General features: G+C 37.5%; 2 long non-coding RNA genes across 21 annotated transcripts in view; one reads left to right on the forward strand and one right to left on the reverse strand.

Annotated features, from left to right (window-relative positions):
* LOC106557669 overlaps window positions 1-23,177 on the forward strand; it is a 228,826-nt gene that overhangs the window by 116,870 nt on the left and 88,779 nt on the right. The window contains exons 5-6 of one of the 16 annotated variants that reach the window (XR_005377617.1): window positions 6,197-6,266; window positions 6,990-7,267. The exons of 12 other annotated variants lie outside the window; for them this stretch is intronic. This is a non-coding gene — a long non-coding RNA (uncharacterized LOC106557669). Of the gene's footprint in view, window positions 1-6,196; window positions 6,267-6,989; window positions 7,268-23,177 lie in introns of those variants that run through there. 3 more of the 16 variants (XR_005377620.1, XR_005377619.1, XR_005377622.1) reach the window with 3 other exon arrangements.
* The window catches only part of LOC111092122, a 208,116-nt gene that overhangs the window by 108,885 nt on the left and 76,054 nt on the right, over window positions 1-23,177 (reverse strand). Inside the window, exons 4-5 of one of the 5 annotated variants that reach the window (XR_005377631.1) lie at window positions 17,608-17,789; window positions 3,244-3,931 (exon numbers count right to left, since the gene is read on the reverse strand). The exons of 3 other annotated variants lie outside the window; for them this stretch is intronic. This is a non-coding gene — a long non-coding RNA (uncharacterized LOC111092122). Of the gene's footprint in view, window positions 1-3,243; window positions 3,932-4,273; window positions 4,349-17,607; window positions 17,790-23,177 lie in introns of those variants that run through there. One more of the 5 variants, XR_005377633.1, reaches the window with a different exon arrangement.

Below are 23,177 nucleotides of genomic sequence, written 5' to 3' on the forward strand. Positions count from 1 at the left end.
TTTTGAGCCTCTTTATCCTCAGTAAGTTAAAATCCTTATATCTAGAGAAAGATTTTTAAAAATGAAGAAAGGAAAAGAAAAAAGCTAAAGAAGGAAGTTAACAAGGGAGGGAGGAAGAAAGGAAAAAGGTAATAAAAGGAAGGGAGGGATTGATTGGTTATATCCAATTACCAACAAAAATAAAAGTCAAGATACCAGAACTCCAGGGAGGAGTTAATATACCACTCCCTCATTGTCTGATTGGACATAGTCTTCTATGAAGTAACATTCGAGAAGGTAGTAAAAAAGAGAAATGATGGAAGCTAACAGTGAGCACCTTAAGGTCTTGAATGGGAAATAAGGTTAGAATGATCACTTACAGAGTCAGGGATACGTGACTGCTAAGATGTAGGACCTAGATAGGCAGGGAGAGGATGCAGAAGGGGATGGGGAAGGGATGGGCAAGGCCATGTGGTGGTATATGAATTACATCAATAGCCCCACTTTTCATCCTCTCCCGAATCCATGCCCTTTGCCCTGTAATGTACAGTGTCCTTTCACTCTGGGCAGAATGTTCTGCTCTATCCCCTGATTCTTGTTTTGGCAAACTGTTAGCAAACATGGCGTCAACAGAGGCTGTAAAAATATACTAGAACTCCAGAAAAGTCTTGAATATCTATTTCACATTCCTCTTCTACTGGTTCCATGAGAAAATGCTCAGATTAGCCTGCTACAGGGTAAGACATGTAAGGCACATCAGAATTGTCCCAGTGTTTCCAGTGGGGTTCCTTCTACACAAGCTAACAGTAGGTGTAGACATTGGAGAGAACCCAGGTAAGATCAGCAGAGCCCCCTAGCTCACCCACAGCACACTGCAAGCACAAGAACAGACTCACCCAAGACTATAGGAATCCCCCAGCCAACAACCTACATACTACAACATAAATATGCTTTTATTTTAAGCCAGTAAGTTTTGAGGTGATTTGCTATGCAGTATTATTATGGAAATAAGGAACTGATATACATATCATGCTTTAAATGGTGTATTTATTAATATAGGCTCTAATCTGAGGACAGATTCTTCCATTCTTCATGCTGTCGGTATTTGGAAATCATCTTTTGTAGAGGTGTAGGCATTAGTATGAAGAGAAGGGAAGCTCAAAGAGTTATGTTTGTTTACACACAAGTAAACAGAATTGAGGAAAATATCATCATCAATTCATCCATACATAAAATAGTGCTCCATGAGTACTGGGTGTTATACTACATGTTGGCAAATCGAATTTAAATAAAATATTTAAATAAATAAAATAAAACAGTGCTCCTGACATAGCTGGAAACTAAGGAAAAATATTGAACTCACTTAAATTCTTTCAACTAAGTGCCACAAGCAACCACATTTTTTTTTTTAAGGTTTTATTTATTTATTCATGAGAGATACAGAGAGGCAGAGGCAGAAGAAGAAGCAGGCTTCCTGCCAGGAGCTTGATGCAGGACTTGATCCCAGGACCCTGGGATCATGACCTGAGCCGAAGGCAGATGCTCAACCACTGAGCCACCCAGGCACCCACAAGCAACCACATTTTACGAAATTAAAAAAGACATCTGAAGTATTAAAAATTCATTCTTTGGTATTGCATATTTTTTTTAGAAAAGCAATCCATATTTATTTTTTAACTTAATATATGAGTTTGAAAAATAATAGAAAACACACCACCCAGATTATGGAAGAGAAGATTACCAATAACAATTAAGAATGCCCCTCAGTGACCTTCCCCATATATAATCCCATCTCCCTTTGCCTCTCCTCAAAAATGACCACCAACCTGTATTTTATGTTAATCTACCCTTTTACTTTCAAATGTTCAATCTTATGATTCTCATATACTTAAGACCAACTCTAATCTATCTACAATGCTGTATTTCTAACTACATACAATTCCATACATGTAGACGTCATGCTCAGTAGCCTGCTGTCCCCTCAGAAATAACATGTCTAAAAACAGATTTACCACTGCCCCCAAAAAACAACTTCCTTTCCAAAATGTCTGAGGTCTGCCAATGCCCACACCCTGTCCCACAAGCCAATGCCAAAGTGGTCATGAGGTTGAACAAGAGAGGAAGCATAGACAGGTTGGCACAAATTCTTCACCACTGCAGAAAAACACTTTGATCCACATATGGCCAATGGGTCACTAGCAACATCTTGAAATCATAAAGGTTACATGTAATTACCAAATCTCAGACAGTCCTCACAGTTTCCCATTCACCTGACTAAATAAAGACTGGGAAACAACTGAGATGTGTTTCAATTAAATGGAAGTTCAAATCAGCTGTGGTACATCCAGACAATGGAATATTATTCAGCACTAAAAAAAGATGAGTTATCAAACCATTAGAAGACATGGAGGAATCTTAAATGCATATTCCCAAGTGAAAGAAACCAATATGAAAAGGTTGCATACTATATGGTCCCAGCTACATAACACTCAAAACCGTGATACAGTAAAAATGATCATTGCTTGCCAGGGGTGGGGGGAGACAGTAAATAGGAGAAGCATGAAAGGCTTTTAGAGCAGTGAAAATATTCTATGTGATATTATAATAATGAATATATGTCATTATACATTTGTCCAAATCCATAAAAAGTATACCACCACAAGTAAACTCCAATGTCAGTTTTGGACTTTGGGTGATAATGATGTGTCAATGAAGTTCACTAATTGTAACAAATGTACTACTCTGGTGCAGAATATTGATAATGGGGAAGCTGAGCATGTGTCAGGGTGGGGAGTATATGAAAAATCTCTGTACCTTCCTCTCAATTTTGCTGTGAACCTAAAACCTATTTAAGGAAAAGTAAAAATGTGCAACTGGTTCATTATTTTTCCATTCTACAAAATGTGTAACTAATTCATTCATCATTTGGGTGACAGAGACCTACTGATAAATAATACATAAGATACTACTGCTTTCATGTAGTCCATGCTCTATAAGGGACGGATAATGAGCAAATACACAAGATAATTTGAGAAAATGTTAAATTCTCAGAAAGTAATGAAATAGAATTATTTGACAGAGTTGGACTTGAGTATGGAGATGCTATCTCAAATAGGACAACCAAGAAGGCTTTTTGAAGGGATCACATTTAGACCAAGTGAGAAGCTACCATATATAATTCTAATGAAAATCATGGCTGAAAGGGGCCAGCAGTAAAAAGAAAAAAAAATTTAAAGCATATATTGACTTGTTAAGAACATGAAGTTTCCATAAAATTATAAATTTTATTTAGGGTCAGATTATGGAAATATAGGGATAACAGTGCTGCTGGTAGGGGTGTGGTGCCACCAAGTCCTATACTTTTTTGTGCTCCTATGTTTTTTGCATTATTTTTTTGCGCTCCTTTCTATTTTAAAGCATCTCAAGTTTGACTTGTACAAAGGTCATTATGTCATAATATGCACAAATATGAGCTGTCTAAACTCTCTTGTCTGTTTCTCTGTGATGAACTAATGTGTATCTAAATAAAATAGCTGGTATATCTATAATAGCTTCTTACTTGTTTTTACTTTTGGTTTTAAACTTTTAGAAACCAAAGAGAAACTGCCTGAAGTATAAAATGGGAAAATGAGTCATGTAACTGAAAAGTACAGGAACAGGGTTGATTTAGGCATGGCTGGATCCAGGAGGTCAGCTGAGAATATCAAAGCTTAGTGTCTTGCTATCTTTCAGCTCAGTGCTCCTCTGCACTAGCTTAATTTCTGGGGAGATTTCCCCTGCCTACCAGCTTCTCATCCAGTGGCTTGAGAACTTTCATTTCCCAATAGTTGCAAGAGTGTCTCTGGACTGGGTTTCAACTGACTGCCAAGTCACATGTCCATCATTGAATGTCTTTACTGTGACCAAGGTAATGGAATACAAGGTTTGAATAAAAGTAGAAAAGGGACTTTTCCTGCAAGAAAAGAAATTCAGTTACAAAACCATGGTGAAATCTATTCTGGGCCCACACAAAAAATACATACCTATTAGAGCAATGGTTCTCAAAGCATTGCCTGCACACCAGCAGCATCAGCACCATGTGTTAGAAACGCCAATTCTTAGGCTCTACCCTAGAGGTCCTGAGCCAGATACTCTGGGGGTGGACCCAGTAATGCATGCATTAGCAAGTCATCCAGGTGATTCTGATGTGCACAAAGTTTGAGAGTCACTGCTCTGTACCATCATACTTAGAACAAAATCCATACCCTCTTCCACAATCTACAAAGCCACATATATATACATGATCTCCTTATACCTCTTAGATCTCATCTGCGTCATCTTCACCTTGCTCATTTCATCTTCTAATTCTCAACATTCCAAGTAATTGTCATCTCACCACAACTGTATGTGGTGTTCTCTCTGCCTTAGAATGTTCCTCATGTTGCTAGTTCTCATAATTACAGTAGCCCTTAAAAGTCATCTCTTAGAATTTTGACCACAATAAGGCATTTTCCTCTCAACCCAAACAACTATATCCCATTTTTATTTCCTTTATTTTTAAAAGACTTTATTTATTTGAGAGAGAGAGAGAGAGAGAGAGAGAGAGCATGAGCAGAGAGGAGAGGCAGAGGGAGAAGCAGACTCCCCATGGAGCAGGGAGCCCAATGTGGGGCTCTATCCCAGGACTCCAAGATTATAACCAAGCCCAAGGCAGTCACTTGACAGACTGAGCCACCTAGGCACCCCTATTTCCTGTACTTTTATACCATATACCAAATTATCTATTCATCCATTTATGTATTCCCTTATTAAGACAGACAATATTAAGATAGATAATTATTTTTCTGTTTTTCTTTCCAATGTCCTTAGAATGTAAGTACCATATGAGCAGTATTTGACCTTTGACTGCAATATCCTTTGTACATAAAATAGTTCTTGGCATATAGAAGGTGCTCACCAAATATTTATAGAATTACTTAATAAATCATTTAATCCACTATGGTGGTTCCTGCTGCTCCATTGTCACCATCAGACATCAAAGAATGAAACAGAAGAGTAAAATTATTAAGTATGGTAGGGGTCAGGATGTCCTCAAAGGAAGGAACTACAAAAACCACAAGCACAGTGCTTAGTAACACAAACTGAGGGGGTCCCTTTTTCAAATAAAACCATTCTGGCTTTCCAGCAACGAAGACTACATCCTTTCAGTTGCTTGTATTAAAGGAAAAAAAGGATGAATTAGTTCTTTCAAATAATAGAGTAGGGTATTAAATTTGGGCTTTTCCTTCATTTATAGTACATTTTCATCTTTTATGGGACAACACTAGCCAAGAGAGAGGACAGGAGAAAGGCTTATTTTAAACAATATAAAACTGAGGAATTTGATTCCAAGCTTGGTGTGAAAAGAAAGCTGTATAAGCATGGAACTAAAACAGGAACTTAGTGATGGAGATAAACATTCCTATGTGGGTAAGAAGAAAAAGATGTCCAAATAAATGCTCAGGAATAAAAATAGTAAATTGCCTTAAAATAGTCTGAAAATTCATTTATGCCAAGGGTTCACAAATATTGTGATGACCCTTTCAACTGTGGCATTTTTCTAAGTATGGTTCCCTATAAATAGATTCAGAAATCCCTAAAGATTGGCGTGAGGAATCAGTTGGCAATTGAAATTAATTTCACCATTGGACTATCACTGTAGATGTTCTCACATTTCTGATATTACTGAAACCTAGGTGGTTATTGGTTTTTATTATCCCAAATACATATTACAACTTAATCTTTAAAAAATTATTTATTTATTTCATTGGTAGAGGGAAAGGGGCAGAGAGAGGGAGACAAGCTCAAGCAGACTCCCTGCTGAGCATGGAGCCCAACATAGGCTTGATCTCACAACCCTGAGATCATGACCTGAGCTGAAATCAAGAGTCAGACACTTAACCAACTGAGCCACCCAGGCATCCCTCACAACTTATTATTGATAGTAATTCTTGATGTGGAGCAAAAAGTTTGATAAAAATTCATCAATAATTTAAAATTTCCCTTTCCTCTAGAACAAAAAATTTTTGAAGTTAAATATTCAAGTGTTAAGTTGAACAGTTAAGAACTTCAGCTCAACCCATTTTTCTTGCACAGGGAGAAAGGTATCAGTAATTACAACTTTAAATCTATTACCAGTGGATTTGGAGAACAAAGCCCTGAGGCAGATAAGAATGCTACTTTTGTATCTGTTTTACAGGAGAGAAACTGAGCTCATGTGAAAGCCAGAGTCATTCACAGCCAGTAGCAAAGCTGTGAGCAGAATCAAGGTACCCTGACCCATGTTTAATTACCATTATAACAATACAATTTATAATCCACAAATTAGACCCCCCAAAAACCCCCAAAATGAAACAAAACAAAAAACCAGCTGAAACCTTGAATGACAGTGGATTAATAGCAAGCCTGGGAAAGCCAATTTAGCCAATCTGAAACTGAATTTCACTTACAGCAAAGTAGGGAGGTTAAAAGGCATAGGCCCTGGACTAGGACAGCTGATACTTGAATACTGGATAGACCATCTGGGCAGTTTATTTTTTTGTTTTTGTTTTTGTTTTTTGAGAGAGAGGGAAAGAGAGAGAGAGAGAGAGAGAGAGAAAATGAGTGTGGGGGGAAAGGGCATAGGGAAAGGGAGAGAGAGAAGCTTATGCAGTCTCCATGCTCATGACCCTGAGATCATAACCTGAGCTGAAATCAAGAATCAGATGCCCAACCTAATGAGCCACCTCAGGCACCCATCTGGGCCGTTTTTAACCTCTGTGTGATATTGTCCTCGTCTGGAAAATGGGTTAATACTAATACCAACCTCAAAGGGCTTGTTATAAGATAAGGAGTTAATGAGATAATGTTAAGTATTAAGAAAACTAAGCTTGGAAAAAAATGCTCTAGAAGCATTTTGTTACTAAGGTCAGTCTAAAATTTCTATTTTACTGATTGAGAATCAGAATTCTTAAAGGGCATGTTTTGATAATTTTATTTTGATCTTTCCCAAGGACAGAAATGCATGCCAAGGAAGCTATACAACAGGTATAACAGAATGTCTATCCACTGCCTTCACCCAAAATTACAGCTCCAAAACGTCAGTCTTGATGACAAGTGATTGATACCTTCAGTGATTTCATTGCAGGGAAAATTTGCAGTGAAGAATCAATTAAATTTTGGATTCTCCAAATGAGCAAAATGTTAAATAGTCAAAATGATGAACATGAAAGTCTGCCTATAACTAATGGGAAGACAAACATATGTGTTTGCAAAGACGTGCCTTCCTTTATTTATATGTTTTGTCCTTTCTTTCTGTCACATTTAAGAACTCACCCACCATTTCCAAAGGTTTTGTGTATTGCTGATTATTTTGAAAGGAGTGCCAGGTACACATGTGGGAGACCTTTCTTATAATAAAATTGGATTGGAAAAAGCAAAACTATGAATGTTTAGCAAAAACAAACTTTGAAAGGAAACTCAACTTTTTTTTTTTTTTAATGTTTCCTTGGGCATTTTTCTAAAATCAGCCTCGTTTCTGCATAATATTTTTCTTGGTTGGGCAAAGGCTGGTTAAAATATTCATTATTTTTTTAATGTACTATGCTGCTATTTGCAGCTTCAGGTAGTTAATATTTGTGTTTAAGCTTTGCAGTTCAAATGGGAAAATCCACCCTAAACAGCATTGCTGAACAGCATGAAGGAATCCTTCGAAACAGGAGGTCCCTTTCCTGAATACCAATCAGTGTGGCTTTCCTCTGTGGCTGGGAGAGGAAGCACTGACCAATGTTTGCACTCCACCATGTCCTGCATGTCACAAGCTTAATTTCTAACACTGGCCGCCTTGTCGACAGAGTTTCCGGATGGCAGAATGAATTGAACCTCTGAGGACGGATGGCGCTACTATGTCTCCAGATGACGTCAACGTCTTCTGGGACAACAGCATGAAAAGCTGAAATGTAATCAGCAAGAGCCTGGCTCAAGATTACCTCAAAGAGTATACATGTGTGCAAATATAACAGGTCGACCCTTTAAGAAGAATCACTGATGTTTATATGCCAGGTTTGGGTTAAATGCAAGTGTGGGAAGATAGCAAGAGACCTTTGAATGATGACTAAACAGGCTAAGGAAACGATTCTCTTCACATTCACAAATTTAGATTCAAATGATCATTTGCTAACTTCTACTGTAGGCCAAGTCCACATGTCTTATCTCATTTAATACACGTAATAACTTAGAAACTGTCATTTAGGAAAATAGAAATGCCAACACTGAGGTTCAGAAAGCCTTAACTATACTTTGCCAAGAGAACAACTGACCAACTATTTATTATTTTTTTCAAATATATCAACTGAACACTTACTATGTATCAGAACCCATGCCCCAACCACAGTGGAGGCACAATTAGGAGCAAGACAGAGTTGGGACATGAACTCAAATTACATGCAAAACTATGATTTATTCCTTACAACTTTAGTTAACTCACTGATCTTAGATCATTGTAGCAAGTTATCAGGTTATTACTCCAGACACTCATGTTACCTTTATATGGATATATGTGCTATATTTACATTTTTTTTATATTTTTCCACTTTTCTTTCTCATATGGAGAAGAAAATAAATAGCAACCTTATCTCTGTATTGCCTCCCAACCTCTCCATAATGTTTAATTATTTTCCCACAAGGGCTTCGAAATCATCAATTGTTAGAATGGTTTCTGTCCTTCCCAGGGCAGAAAAGGGGTTCCTTTCAGGAGACACTGACTTCTTGCCAAGGAACCTCTGAAATGACATGGAGGGAGAATGAATGTTTCTCTGTGATCTTCTCCTACCTTTTTTCCCCTTAACTCACTTCCTTTCACATCTTTATTGTTCTCTGGCCTAGCCTCCAATATCCACGCCTAGTTTATGAGCATTAGTCTAGGCTACATTAGCCAATATGGCACCACTACTGGTTCCAAAACTATGTGTACTCTCTAAAATAAAAGTTTTCAGGCCCCTCAATCTGGTCTATCCTACAGTCTAGGTTGTTGCTCTCCCAGATGTTGGCCATTTTTATCACAATCCAGGTATTTCAAGGGTGAGAAAAAAGCTTGACTTCTTTGCTTCTAATTGCTGTTTCTAGTCCTTTCACCTTCTTCCCCAATGACAGTAACAATAGTATCAATCTGATCACAAAAATCCAACTCTTTCATCCTATGCTGGTTTTCCTTCTCCTCACACTCTTATCTGTTAAGCTCTAGGTCACGTCCTCTCATTCATCCACATTATGGACAGTTGGCTAGTATTTTCATCTTTTCTCCTGTTACAAGAATGACCCAACACCCACATCCCACTCTCACTTCATTTGCTTGCCCTTCTCTTTTTTCTACTCTTCACCTTACTTCCCCACTCATACCACTTCTCCCTGGACCTTGTTATCTCATGTAAACACTCTACCTCAAAAATTTAAGCATCTTTTTCCTGATTTGACTTAATATTATATATTAACTATTTTTGTTATGGCTTTATTTTGGCTTCACAATGCTCTCACTTTCTATTTTCCTATACCTTCACATTCCTCAGTAACCAGTTTATATTTTAAGATACTTTAAACATCAACATTTGCTTAATTTATGTCAGAAATGGCCTTGCTTCTCTGTCTTTCTGTGTTTTCCTTACACTTTCTGGCAATTCCCATAAGTAGTCTAACATATTCTTTTGGTGCTCCACCCAAGATTTCAAATGCTTCTGGAGAAATTAACACAATAGGGCATTTAGATTCTGCTACCAAATAATTATCATGAATGAGCTCTCAATACCATTGGGGACTTGTGGATTCATTGCATTATGGGCTCAAATATCATGCCCTTCAACTGTATCCGTCCCCACCTTGCATACAACTTTAGAGCATGGGGGTTTCTTCCACTAAAAAGGAAAAGTCACTTTCCCCACTCTTTGATCCTGAATTCAGTCATTTAACTGCGTTTTGCCAATGGAATGCTAGCAGATGTGATGAATGCAGAGGCTTGAAAACATGCTTGCATACTTTAATCTCTGCTCTTGCATCTCTGCCTTGGCTACAAGAACATGCCTGGGCTAGGCTGCTGGAGATGCAAGACACTTGGAGAGGAATCACTCTTCCCAGTGACCCAGTGGAAGTCAGCTTAGATTAGTGACAGTCAACCGTTCTCAAAATATGTGAGGAAGCTCAAATAGCTATTGTACTGCCAGGTTAATCCACAGACTCACAAAATAAATAAATAAATAAATACATACATACATACATACATACCTATTGTTTTAAGTCACTCACCTTTGGGTTGGTTTGTTACATAGCACTGCTGTGGCAATTGATAACTAACACTATTAGCTATGTTTCTCTGATCTACTTGTGCTCCAATTCCCAAAACAATTTGTTTCATCTCATTCTCAAAAAATAGCCACATGCTTCAGAGAGAATAGAAGGAGCCTAATGCTAACTCCCTCAACTTCCTTCCATAAAGGCTACAAATGTTCTAGCATCTATATCTTCTTGTCCTGTGTCTATCCAGTCTCAATAGAGAGCTGACCTTTTTGCTGCCCATGGAACCTATACTTTAGATCCAATCCTTTCCTATTATTATCTCTTCTATTTTATGTGTGCTCAGTCTTTCCTTCTGAACCATCTTCACTCTTCAATTAATGTCTATCTGGGCTTTATTGCCTTCCTTCTATGTAAAAATTTTACCTTGGGTCACTAGTGAGCCCTAAATCAAAACTTTTTCAATTCTCATCTCAATTTAACTTTCATAATGAGCACTCAATAACACAGGCTACTCTTTGATTTTTAAAACATTCTCCTGTCTCTATTTCTATGACATATGATGTTTTAGTTTCCACCTTAAATATTTATTTACTTACATCTTCACTTCAGATTAAGTCTCATTTATTGTGCCAAGGAATGTTATTTTTCAAGGTTTTATCCTAGGCCCTCTTATATTCTACATTAAAACAGAGAGATCCCATCTGGGCCAATGGCTTCAATTTTCACCTCACTACAGAGGACTCACAAATTAGTGTCTTTGTCATAGACCTCACCTCTGATCTCCAAACCCATTTGCCCAGCTGTCTCTTTGCTAAGTCCATCTGGATATCACTAAAGCACCTCAGATTCATAGCTAATAAAATAAAGTTCATTTTCTTCCCCCTCCCCAAATTGATTCTGTATTCAGTATTAACTATCTCAGAGAATGACAACTATCATTCATATGGCTAAATCTTGGAGTCATTCTTTACAACCTATCATATACGGCTAGCTACAAGTCCTAGGAATTTTATTGCTGAATAGTAGTCAACGATGGCCATTTTCTCCCCCTCTAGGGCCATTACCCTATTCCAAACTGCTATCTTCTCTTACCTAGACCACTGCCTTATAGTCTTACTGCCACCAAAGTAGACTGCAAATCTATAAAAATTATCCTCTCTTCCTCTCTTTCATGCACAGTTATGTTTAAAACATCTAAGTTTTCAATTCACTTGGATTAAACATTAAAATTCTTTTAAAAATAATTTAAAAGATTTATTTATTTTGAGAGAGAGAGAGAGAGAGAGAGTGTGTGTGTGTGTGTGTGTACACGAGTGGGGAGGAGAGAAATCCTTAAGCATACTCTCCACTGAGCATGGAGCCCATGTCTGGGTTCAACCTCAGGACCCAGAGATCATGACCTGAACTGATACCAAGAGCCAGCCAACTGAGCTGTGTGGATGCCACAAATATCAAAATTCTCAAATGCCTTGCAAGCTATGATCTGGTCACTACCTATTTTTACAGCCTCATTTCATACATGTATCCCTACTCTGCCATCAAGGTGCTCTGACCTTTTCTTCAGTTTCTTGAACTTTCCATGCACCCTCTTGCTGTAAGACACACCTCCAGATGAGTTGCAGCTGCCAAATCCCCAGGCACTTGCTACTTCTCTGGGCAGGAGCATCACCTGTCATACACTATATACCACCTTCTGAAAGATGAAGATCCACCCATCTGGATTTTTCTATGCTACCTATTGCTTCTTCCAACCACATGCTATCCTTTGTCTTCTTAGTTTCTACAAATCAGCTGGTCTCAGTTTGCCATCAAAAGTACCCTGATTTTGACATATATTCTTAATTGTGAAATATTTTATCATCACTATTCTTATCTATAAACCCCTAGATGAGTCTGATTAAAGCATATAGGAGTTTCAAAGAAATCCTTCACACAATTCTTCTCTCACTTTGGTTAAGTTCTATACTGTCAGGGGCTGTACCTGTCTTATTCACTAATGCATACACAGAGCCCAAAGCAGTGTCTGGCAAAATAAGCACCAATAAACATTTGTTGAATGAAGGGGGAAAGAAAATGGAAAAGGGAAGGAGAGAGGGAAGGGTGAAGGAGAAAGGAAAGGAAGAAGGGAGAAACTACATGGAATAAATATGATGTTGTTTTCAGGCCCCAGAAGCCAATTGTCACCAATCAGGAATTAATCCTGCCTCTTTGTGTTATAATTACCAAAGCAGTCTGTCCATAAAGAAGACTGAAATCTGTTCAACATATACCCAATTCATAATACTGTAGCGTCTATTCTTTCCTTAAGAAAAATACAGATGTATATTTTTTATGCAGCCCTGGAAAGGTAGTGTCTAAAATGCCCTCATAAGTCTCTAGAAAGTAAGTGTGAGTGCAAATCTGCAAAGACTCTCCTGGGTTGTGTAACATGCCTCTACAAGCTCCCCATCCAGTCCTGCAACCACATTGGAATGTAGTTGCTCTGATGGAAATATTTCAGTCCCTATAAACTGAGAGTTTCTCCTTTGACCTTTCTCTCTCCCTCTCCTTCAATCATTTATAAAACTTTATATTTTGTTATGTATTATAGGTAAATTTCTGTCTGTTGGCCTAATTCAACAAATATCTACTGTGTTGCCATGGTTGCGGTTTTGGTTTTAGTTCACCGTCAGCATTCTGAGAGGTAGATTCTGGATTCTGAAAATCCAGACAGGTTTATTTTATTTATTTATTTTTTGTCATGAGGTCGTTGTTGTTGTTTTGGTTTCCTACAGAATGATTATTTCCAATTAATGCTTCCTGTATATTTTGTCCAACAATTCAACAAATATGTATTGTAGTAGGAAGGAAGCAGAAGGCACCCTGTCTGCTACATCAGAAGCTTAGATAAGGCCCTGATGGGAAAGGTCAAGGGGATGGGGGTTAATAAGAAAGGGCAGGGGACTGCCTGCATCACCTTACCTCAGTTCAGAGGCAGTCTGCCCCAGGGTTGTTCAACCAGACATACAGACCAAAAAGAGAGCACGTCCAGTTTTACACATTCCCAAATTTTGTCCTCTAGTTTATGATATGAATATATATATTTCATATATTTCAAAACAGTGTGTATGTGTGTGTGTATAGTTATACACATTTTTATAGGATCTGGTAAAAACCCTCCACCTTTTCTCTAGAGGATCTAGGTAATCCTGACCCAAAAGGGTTTATTTGGATGAAGATGCAATGGTATGTCACCCTTCCCATTCTGTTGACTGGGATGGGTCATGGCTTCAGTCCAACAGGCTTGGTTTCTAACTCTCAACTCTACTACCAGCTGTCCCTAAAGGAGCTGGGCAGGGCAGGTTATGTAACATCCCTAAGCCTCTGTCTTCTCATCTCTTAAAATCTTAAAATGAGCTAATGATAAATGCCAACCTCCTGGAGCTTTTGTAAGAACTAAAGCCTGAGGTGCCCAGATAATAGCAGGTTCTTATAACTCTTGGATTCCTTCCCATCTTTCTTGTGGAACATAAGACTTACAGCATCTTTTAAAGTAGTATTGATTTTTACTGTGATTCAGGAAGAGCTGCTCACCTGAACAGAGATATTTGGCCTATAATATATATTATCTTTATCTCTTTTCCAGTGGAAAACTCTGACCCCCAAATTAGCTCTTCTACTTATTTTTAAATGCTATTTGTTTGTACTCTATTTAGCATCCATAACACTTGGAGGGTTGTCTTATCTGAAGGTAGCATAAAAAACATTATGTGTGTTAAAATGTAGAAAACTCTATCTTAATTGTAGAATATCTTAGTTTTGGGGGTGCCAGGGTGGCCCAGTTGGTTAGGCATCCAACTCTTGATCTCAGCTCAAGTCTTGATCTCAGGGTTGTGAATTCAAACCAAGCACTGGGCTCCACATTGGACATGGAGACTACTTAAAAAAAAAAAAAAAAAAAAGAAAGAAGAAAGAAAGAAAGAAAGAAAGAAAGAAAGAAAGAAAGAAAGAAAGAAAGAAAGAAAAAAATAACATCTTAGTGTTTCCAAGTGCACAATCTGATGAAAGATACCATGAGAAAGGTTAACACAAAAGCCTGGCCTTTCAGAGCTTTATTCATTCATTAACACATGCTCAAAGCACTGAATCAGTACTCAGCAATAATTGGTTACCAAAACATAACAAAGTCCTTGCTTTCATGAATTTATAATCTAAAGGTGCAGATAGATATTAATCAGGAAATCACACTAATAAATAATTATGAGGCTATGCCACTGCTATGTGTTCCATGCTAGGGAGCATGCACAGTACAAAACTTCAATAAACATTTGCTGAATGGATGAATGTTGGTTGAAATTGAAATAAGTATTCAAAAAGATAGGAGACTTGGTTTAGAGAATGGAGCAAAGAGCATCTCATATTGAGATCCGAAGGATGATTAAAAAATAATCAAGAAAATGCTTCTGGAGATGTGGTTTATGTATACAATGGAATATTACTCAGCTATTAGAAATGACAAATACCCACCATTTGCTTCAACGTGGATGGAACTGGAGGGTATTATGCTGAGTGAAGTAAGTCAGTCGGTGAAGGACAAACATTATATGTTCTCATTCATTTGGGGAATATAAATAATAGTGAAAGGGAATATAAGGGAAGGGAGAAGAAATGTGTGGGAAATATCAGAAAGGGAGACAGAACGTAAAGACTGCTAACTCTGGGAAACGAACTAGGGGTGGTGGAAGGGGAGAAGGGCGGGGGGTGGGAGTGATTGGGTGACGGGCACTGGGGGTTATTCTGTATGTTAGTAAATTGAACACCAATAAAAAATAAAAAATAAAAAAAAAAAGAAAATGCTTCTGGGAATGAGTGTTTCAGAAAGGGGATGCATGAGTTAGGGTTCTCAAAACAAAAACAAAAACCAATCATGTGTACACATACACATACACACACACATTATTTTATCCTAAGGAATTAGCTCGATTGATTCCCTTGAGCTGGTAATTCTGGGGGCTGGCAATTATGAAATCTGTAGAGCATTATGATAGGCCAGCAGGCTGAAAATTCAGGTGAGAGTTGATGTTTTACTGTTAAATTGAGATCTACAGACTGAAACTCAAGAAGAGGTTCTGTGTTAAGGGCTTGAGGCAGAATTGCTTCTTTTGGGAAACCTCAGTCTTTACTCTTAAGGTCTTTGACTGACCAAGATCCACCCACATTATGGAGGGTATTCTCCTTTACTTCAAGTCTACCAGTTTAAATGTTAACCACATTTGAAAATACTTCCTCAGTAACATCTAGACTGGTCTTTGAACAAACAACAGGACACATAGCCTAGCCAAACTGACACAAAATTAACCGCCATATGATGCAATATGAGCTAAGTCAAGAAGAAGCAATGAGACATTGGAGAACTGTAATGTGTCTGGACTTTGGAAAGTGAAGACAAGTATAAAGATGACTATAGGACAGCAGAGATAATAGAACATTTTCATCTTCACAGAAAATTTTATTGGACAGTGCTAGGCTGGACCAAATGGGATTTTGGATCCTGGGAAGCTGAATCTTCATCCTGCATATATTGAGAAACCACTGAAGCAATTTTCATAAGGAGGTGATAGGAGTGGTTTTGCATTTTAAGATATCACTCTGGCTTTTGTGGAAAATAGATTGGAGGAGGTCCAGACTGACCACAAGGAAACCACTGAGAAGATGACTGAAATTGTTTGGGAGAGAGATAATTTTAACTTGGACTCAAAGTTGGCAAGACTGAGAAAGAAAAGTCAAAATAGTGATGGTTTGGGAAGACAGGGAGGAAACAAGTAACAATAGCAGCTGACATTTACTATATGTCAGGCAAAGTTTAAAACTATATAGATACTAGCTCAGTAACTCTGGGCACAACTTTATGAAGGAAGTTCTATTATTAACCCTATTTTGCAAAGAAGAAAACTGAAGTATAGAGACATTAGGTAACTTGCCTAATCAAAGAGTAAGTGGCTGAGCCAGATTCCGATTCTAGGCCCATCAATTCAATCACTACATGATACTGACTTCTGAGGGTATAGATAACTGTCTCTCAAAGGAGAATGACATTCTCATTAAGCAAATATAAGGCATAATTAGGTTCAAGGATCTTTATGTAGGGTCAGAAATAACATCAGGAAGTCAGCCTTAAAAATGAGCAAGTACAGACAAAGTTTTGACAAGTTGACATAGTGGGAAAGAAAGGTGTTCTAGGTGAAGGAAATAGGAGAAGCAAAAACATGAGAATGGTAATGTATGGAGAATATTAAAGATCTAGAAATGAACCAATTTGGCTAGAATACAGATAAAAGGAAAGAAGAAATGAGAAAGAAGTTTTAAAAGGTAGGCTGGAATCAGGCAAGTGACAGTATGGAACTTCATTTTCAACTGAACAATAATCAGTTAATTAACTGGTGGAAAATGGGGAGTAGCTGACTATTTCTGAAAGGTTCATCCTAAGTCTATATCTGGATACATTCCAAGAGAACATAAAATGATAAGAAACAGAAAGAAATTGGTGACAAGATAGAAGATAGAAGATAGAAGATAGAGATAGAAGGATTCTTCATTAGTCCAGTGAGAAAAAATATGTTCTTGAATGACATGGGCAGTAGTGAGAAGGGAGGAGGCGATTGAATTCAGAGACATGGAAGCAACTGAACTTACAAATACCAACTTGTCTGTGAGGGAAGAGAAGTAAAAGCTGACATAGTTCTCATGATTATTAAATATTAGCAATAAGAAGGAAGAAGACGGGATCCCTGGGTGGCGCAGCGGTTTGGCGCCTGCCTTTGGCCCAGGGCGCGATCCTGGAGACCCGGGATCGAATCCCACATCGGGCTCCCGGTGCATGGAGCCTGCTTCTCCCTCTGCCTGTGTCTCTGCCTCTCTCTCTCTGTGACTATCATAAATAAATAAAAATTAAAAAAAAAAAAAAAAAAAAGAAGGAAGAAGACAAATTAGGACAAGAGTTTTAGGTATATAGCATATTTTAGAGAATTTTTTTCTCTAAAAAGAAATGGGGATGGGGAAAATTATAATATTTATCAATTATAGCATCTAATTCTAAATAATCTTAACCCAGGAATTTTACAGTAGCCATATATTTTTTAAAACAATTTCAGAACAATATTTGTCTAGATTTCAAAATATTTTAAGAAAATACAATTGTTAAGTTTATGAATCTTTACAGAAAGAGAGAGATATGATTATTTCCATTTTATACATGGGCCAAATGAAGCATAAAGTTAAAGGCTAGCCTATGAATATATATTAGAAGCACAAACTGTTAAATAAACAACAATTCTTACAACAGTTCAGGATTTCTCTATGTTCTCTTACCTAATAATGTCAGAGCAAGTGCTAAACAGCTGTTTTGTAATCACAGCAGCTCATGCTGTATTTGCTTAGGACTAAAATTTAATGTCCTCTTCCATTCTTCTTTGGTCCTTCTCCTCCTCTTCTTTTCCTCCTTGTTCTTTTACTGGTTAAAATATCATCAATTATGATTCCCATTTAAATATCTAGGATTGAGGACAAATATACATTTGGTATAATTCTCATAATTCTTGTATTATTTTCTTTTATAAATGGCAAATGCCTTTGGGACTCTCTATTTTTCTGCTACTTATCTAGATCAGTAGGGTACTGAAGAATATTTAAGAATTCCTTCCCAATGATGCTGCAGTCTTCATGGATCATAACAGTTCTTTAGATTATATATTTTGCTAAGCAAATACTGAATTATTCTAACTTATTTCTCTAACTTGTCATGGGACCACCATGGTTTATAAAATAATCATTTATCATATATAAATCATGATCTAGTACTGGATATTCAATAGTGAATGGATCAGGCATTGTCCTTCTCTTCATGATATTTTTACTCTTCTAAGAGATTACTTGATTTTCTAAGTAACAACTAATTCTCCAACACCAACAAGATGTCCAAAAATTCAATTCAGTCCAATTCTGACACCACCAGAGTTAATTAATGCAGATCCCACAAGTTAAGGGCTCAGGCTTACAAGACTCTCTGTTTCAGATGCTAACCACAAATAGGGTCCCCAGGCTACCTTCACTTCTGACCTAGCTAACTACAAATTGAGTGGTTCCCTTAAGCTCTCCCTCTAAGTTCAATAATTCAGTAGGACACCTCACAGAACTCAAGAAAGTGCTACACTTACTATTACTGTTTTATTAAAAGGATACTACTTAGGAAGAACTAAATGGAAGAGATGCAAAGGGCAAGATTGTGTGGTGGAGAGGATGTAGCTGACTCTCAGCACATGGACATGTTCATCAACCTGAAAACTCTTCAAATCTCATTATTCAAAAAATTTTATTGAAATCTCTATAATATAGGCACAGCTGATTAAATCATCAGCCATTGGTGACTGAATTGCATCTTCAGTGTGCTTTGCCTCCTCAGGGATCTAATCTTTTTTTTTTTTTTTTAAGATTTTATTCATTTATTCATGAGAGACACAGAGAGAGAGAGGCAGAGACACAGACAGAGGAGAAGCAGGCTCCAGGCAGGAAGCCCGATGTGGGACTCAATCCTGGGACTCCAGGATCACGCCCTGGGCCGAAGGCAGGTGCCAAACCACTGAGCCACCCAGGGATCCCCCTCCTCAGAGATCTAGAGGTGGGACTGAAAGTTCCATCACTCAAAGGCTTTCAAGTGACCAACCTCCATCCTTAAGCTATCTAGAGGCCCTACCCTGAGTCACCTCACTAGCATAAACTCAGGTGTGGTTGAATGGCACTCATTATGAATAACCAAAGATGCTCCTTCACTCAGGAAATTCTAGGAAGTTTTAGGACCTCTGTGCCAGGAATATGAGACAAAGACCAAATGTATATTTTTCATTCTACCACAGAGATACAAATATACAGCCTGGAAATTAATTATAAAGATTTGTTCTTTTCTCTAATAACACCATCTCTAATGAACTTCACTACACATGCAGTTGTTATCACCTCTGCCCACTACACCTCTCCCTATCCAGACTCATCCCAATCCCAGATGGTATCCAGTGTCAAGATCTTCTTTCCACACTATATTGTTCAGAAATATATCAAGTTGAGCAAGGGGCCAAAGACACCCTTATATGAGATTCTGAAAAAGAAAAAAATAATGATGGGCCTATGTATAAAGAGACAGCAGGATTTAGAGATCCAGCAAAAGATGTGAGACAGTGACTAACAGCAGTAGAAATCCATCATAGAAATCCATCATCACCTCAAGATCTGGGAGCAGCAAAGATGCAAAATCACACTGAAAACTAGAGTGGTAGAAGGGGGGGCTTCCTGAAAGGAGCTGTTGTCCTGGAGAGACATCACCACTAGCTGGACATTAGGTACAAAAAAAGGTAGAGAATGGAGAAGGAAATAACCCAACCTCCCTCTTCTCTAGCCATTCAGTTTCCTACCAGTTATTTATATAGCTTGAGTGAGTCTGGGAGGTGTAGTCATTGACCCAATAATGTTATGACACATAGGAGGGAAGAGAAACACAAAATATTCATCTGTGGAAGAAATTAGAGAAACATCATTACACCTTCTGCTCAAGCTTGTATCTTTTTAATGACTTATGTGACTACAGCACACTGGCCCAATGAATATTAATAGCTAATTGCTAGCTACTGTTCTGAAATGCTCCCAAATTTTATTTTAATTCGTGGTATCTTCTATGGGTTATAACTCTTTGATTTGATGTAATCAAATACAGGTGTGTGTGTGTGTGTGTGTGTGTGTGTATGTGTGTAAGTATGATTGTAAATTGCTTTATATATTTACTACTCTTTGAATAGAATTAGCTAAAAAATCTATTTAGGAACCAAGGTATTTGCTGTTTATTTAGACTTTCTCCAATTTAGCACTACTGTTTGTGTGTGTGTGTGTGTGTGTGTGTGTGTGTGCTGGTTAATTTACCATAAGTAGGTATTATGTGTTTTTTTTTTTAAAGATTTTATTTTTAAAAGATTTATTTATTTGAGAGAGAGCAAGTAAGGGGGAGGAAGGATGAAGGGGGAGGGAGAGAGAGAAACTCAAGCAGATTCTACACTGAGCAGGGAGCCCCATATGGGGCTCGATCTATGACCCTGGGATCAGGATCTGAATTAAAACCAAGAGTAGGATGTTTAACCACCTGTGTCTCACAGGTGTCCCAAAATATTTTATTATTTTTAAGTAATTTCTACATCCAATGTGAGGCTTGAGCTCACAACCTTGAGATCAAGAGTCTCATGTTCCATCAATTGAACCAGCCAGTCACCCCATGTATTCTGTGTATTTAACAACAGATCTGGCATCTACCCACTAGATGCCAATAGTGACCTTCTCTGAACAGTTGTGATAATCAAAAGTATCTCCAGATATTGCCAAATATTCCCTGGAGGCAAAAATCACCACCAATTAAGAACCACTACCCTAACTGTGTTATTTAAAAAAAGAAACCAAATAAATCACTAACTTCTTCCAATACTAATTCACTGATCATCTGCAGTAGATAGCCTACAAGAGAGTTTTCAATGATTCTTGCCCCTTTGTAGTCACACCCTTGTGTAGTTTCATGCTAGTCTAGGATGGTTGGTTTGTGTGACTAATAGAAAATAGCAGAAGTGATGGTATGCCACTTCTAAAATTAGATTATAAAAGATTACAGTTAAATCTGAGGCTTAGTCTATCTTGAATCATTTACTCTGGGAGAAGCCAACCGATACATTATGAGGACTCTCAGGCAGCAAATGAAGAAAACCATGTGGCAGAAAACTGAGATCTTTAGATAAAGATAGGAAGGAACTAAGACCTTCCAGTAGCCACATGTGTGAGAGCAAAAGCACATTATTCAGCCCTAGTTGAACTCAGGTGACTACAGTCCTGGCCAGAAGCTTGACTGTGATGTCAGAAGAGACTCTAATCCAGAATGACACAGACAAGCTGCCCCCAGATTCCCAAACCTCAGAAATTATGAAATGATAACATTAAAAGTTATACAAGAAAAAATATTATGAATGCAGTTAAAAGATAATGGATGTACTGAGAAAAGATTTGAGTGTGTTAATAATTAATTTGTAATTAATAACTGAAAGTATAAAACAGTCCTTTTAACCAATAAGAAAAAAAAAATGGATCAGGCTATGAACACACATTCATAGTTGAGGAAATCATACTGCCCATAGATACTATTTCCACCATAAAATCGGCCAAGCTTAAGAAGGACAGCAAAGACATGCTGATGGAAGTTTAAACTAACTCAATTTTAGAGATCAGTGTAGAACTATATTGTACAATATAAAAATCTGAATTTTAGGTATATATCAGGGCTAGAAATATTAACTATTTTAGGTATATATCAGGGCTAGTGCATAAGGAAGACTATACAAGAATACCAATACATTGATTAATTTAATAAGCATTGGGGTACCTGGGTGGCTGAGTGGTTGAGTGTCTGCCTTTGGCTCAGGTCATGATTCTGGGGTCCTGGGATCAAGTCCTGCATCAGGCTCCCTGCAGGGAGCCTGTTTCTCCCTCTGTGTCTCTTATGAATAAATAAATAAAATCTTTAAAAAAATTTTAACAAGCATCAATTGACCACCTGATATAAGCTAGACACTGTTCTAGGTCAAGGGGATTTACCAATAACATTTAAACAAAGTATCTCCTCTTAGTGAACTTACATTTTATCCATGAGATGACATATCAAGAAAATACGGATTAAGCAGGTGCTACTGTAGAACATGTGGCAAGAAAAGACCTAGCTGATATGGACAGGATTGAGCATAGTTCTCAAAAAAGTGAATGGGCAATTTAGGGCGGATATTTTGGGGGAAACTAATACTGAGGCAAGTGCCATTCTAGAAATAGAAAGAACAGTAACACTAGAGCAATATGATTGACAGATGTGATAAGAGATCAGAATGCTTGATGAAAAGTTTTGTAAACCATGATAATGACTTTGGATTTTATTCTCAGTGACATGGGAAATCTTAGGAAAGCACTAAGTAGAAAAGTAGCTTGTCTTCTATGTCACCCTGGCTGCTGCATATAGAATAGATTTTGAAAGGCATGAAAGAAGCTGGGAGATGAGTTAATCGGAAGCTTTTGACATTAATCTAGCTGAGAGAGTTGATGATGGCTTTGATTATCATGGACATTATCATGATGGCTTTGATTATCATGCACATATTCTGAAGATAGAGCCTAAGGAATTTTCTGATGGGTTGATAGTGAATGGGAATAGAAAAGAGAAGAATTAAGGCTAAAAACAGAAGAATCAAGAATTATTCCTGCTTTCTGGTCCTAGTTTCAGTATTTATAGAAAGTTGAAAATTGCAAACAGCCTAAATGACCATTAACAGGGGGAATGAATAAACCAATGGTATGTATTTGTATAACATATTATTATCCTAGTTTTAAATGATGGAATTTGATTGTTATGTACCAATTTAAAAGAATCTTGAAATCATAATTTTGAATAAAAAGTGGAAGGTGGAAAATGACACTCATACCATATTATTAATGGAAAATTTTAAAAGATATAAAATAATACTATATTATATATATATATATAGAGAGAGAGAGAGAGAAAGAGAGAGAAAATGAAGAAATATGAATACAGAATGCTGGTTTTCTTGGGGCAGAGAGTGGGGGAGAGAAAGTAGTGGCAGGGCTTTTGTTTGCCACTACGGTCACTTTGTGCAGACTTTTAAAATGTAAACCACTTCTGAAGCACATGCAACCTCACACCAGAATATATGGCTAGATTCAACCTACCCACCCCCAGCTTCACAGTCTTGGTTGGTACCTCTGGAAAATGGAAAATGAGGCAGAGGAAGGGTGAGAAAAAGACTATCTGTCTCTACAATTGCTTTATTTTTCTTAAAATAAAATAATATGTTTTGGAG

The sequence above is a fragment of the Canis lupus genome, chromosome 24 (assembly GCF_011100685.1).
Source record: "Canis lupus familiaris isolate Mischka breed German Shepherd chromosome 24, alternate assembly UU_Cfam_GSD_1.0, whole genome shotgun sequence".
Classification (NCBI taxonomy): Eukaryota; Metazoa; Chordata; class Mammalia; order Carnivora; family Canidae; genus Canis; species Canis lupus.